Source organism: Myxine glutinosa, chromosome 1, assembly GCF_964187855.1.
Source record: "Myxine glutinosa chromosome 1, kmMyxGlut1.1, whole genome shotgun sequence".
NCBI classification, from domain to species: domain Eukaryota; kingdom Metazoa; phylum Chordata; class Myxini; order Myxiniformes; family Myxinidae; genus Myxine; species Myxine glutinosa.
Window position 1 is genome coordinate 237,468,888 of NC_136261.1, and position 1,553 is coordinate 237,470,440.

General features: G+C 44.3%; 1 non-coding gene across 1 annotated transcript; it reads left to right on the forward strand.

Annotated features, from left to right (window-relative positions):
- The first annotated feature begins 1,054 nt into the window (after positions 1 to 1,054).
- TRNAE-CUC (transfer RNA glutamic acid (anticodon CUC)) lies at positions 1,055 to 1,126 on the forward strand. The gene has a single exon. It is a non-coding gene; the product is annotated as a tRNA-Glu (tRNA).
- Positions 1,127 to 1,553: the final 427 nt, after the last annotated feature.

The following is a 1,553-nucleotide window of genomic DNA, read 5'->3' on the forward strand; positions in this document are numbered from 1 at the left end:
ATAATATTATTAATAATAATTTCTGGTGAAACTGCCAAAATCAAGACTCTCTGCTCACCTTCACTCTTTCATTCCTCTTTTCTCCCACCTCTGGAACAAACTCCCACACTCTCTTCAATCCCACTCCTCCCTCCAGGTCTTTAAAACAGTTGTTCACCATCATCTCTGATCTTCCCCCATCCAAAACCTTGATCTTTTCTACCCCTCTCTCCGCTCCCTTATGTGACCCCAGATCCACTTTTTTGAAATACCGACTTCTTTCCTGGATGTCGTTGCTGTATTCATGTGTTTTATACCTCTCCCACCCACCCTCCTTCCCACTCCTCCTCCCCCCAAGCCCTCTCCCTCCCACAGATCTCCCGATGTTCCTGCTCTCAAATGTTGTACTTGTGTGCTTCCCCCTCTCTCACCATCTTGTCTCCCACTCCCTTTATTTCGTCTTTTGTGTCCGTTCCTGGAAGTCCGAGTCATACCAAAGACAATTTTAACCTTTTGTGTGATTAATGTTAGCTCTTGCACGAGCCTCGATCTTGTAGACAAATTTTTTTTTTTAAACAATTCACTTCTGATAAAAAAAATTATTTACCCATTCGATCTCTCATTACATCATTCAATGTTCCTCCTTGTGCAGGTACAGGTGTGCAGCCTATATATAAATCCAAGCACAACCCCACATCTCCCCCTTACCACAAATTTCCCCTTAAACCTGAAACTTTGTGCTGATTTTGCCTCCATAATGTGAGAAGAAAATCTTTCTCTTTAAATGAACAAATCAAATTGATTTGAGCGAATGTTTCAACAATAAGAGTTCCGGTATTTCATTAAATCACGAATAGTAACCAGGTGTGCATGTGCAGGAAGGTAAAAGGTTGTTGTTACGTTTGTGGTGGATTAAAAGCTCGGAGTGTTTTATCAAGTCAGTCTCATTCATTCTCCAGGTCGTGTATTTCAAGCGTCTCATTCTCCTTCGTGTGCCTGTGTGTGCTTTCCAACCAACCACGTGATTTTCATTTATTAACACCTGATTTCCTCTAGTCACGTCAAGTCATGTGTCTCCCTGGTGGTCTAGTGGTTAGGATTCGACGCTCTCACCGCCGCGGCCCGGGTTCGATTCCCGGTCAGGGAACATTTTTATTTCCAAACCACAATTTTAACCGTTGGGCATTTAACCACGACATTATTTTTTAACCACATTCAATCTTGCTTGTTGGAGCGTCTATTACATATCAGTCTGGAAAGTCGATGGTTCAAATCCCTGCTATCAGTCTGGAAGGTCGGTGGTTTAAATCCCTGCTCTGAGTCTGGAAGGTCGGTGGTTTAAATCCCTGCTCTGAGTCTGGAAGGTCGGTGGTTTAAATCCCTGCTCTGAGTCTGGAAGGTCGGTGGTTCAAATCCCTGCTCTGAGTCTGGAAGGTCGGTGGTTCAAATCCCTGCTCTGAGTCTGGAAGGTCGGTGGTTTAAATCCCTGCTCTGAGTCTGGAAGGTCGGTGGTTTAAATCCCTGCTCTGAGTCTGGAAGGTCGGTGGTTTAAATCCCTGCTCTGAGTCTGGAAG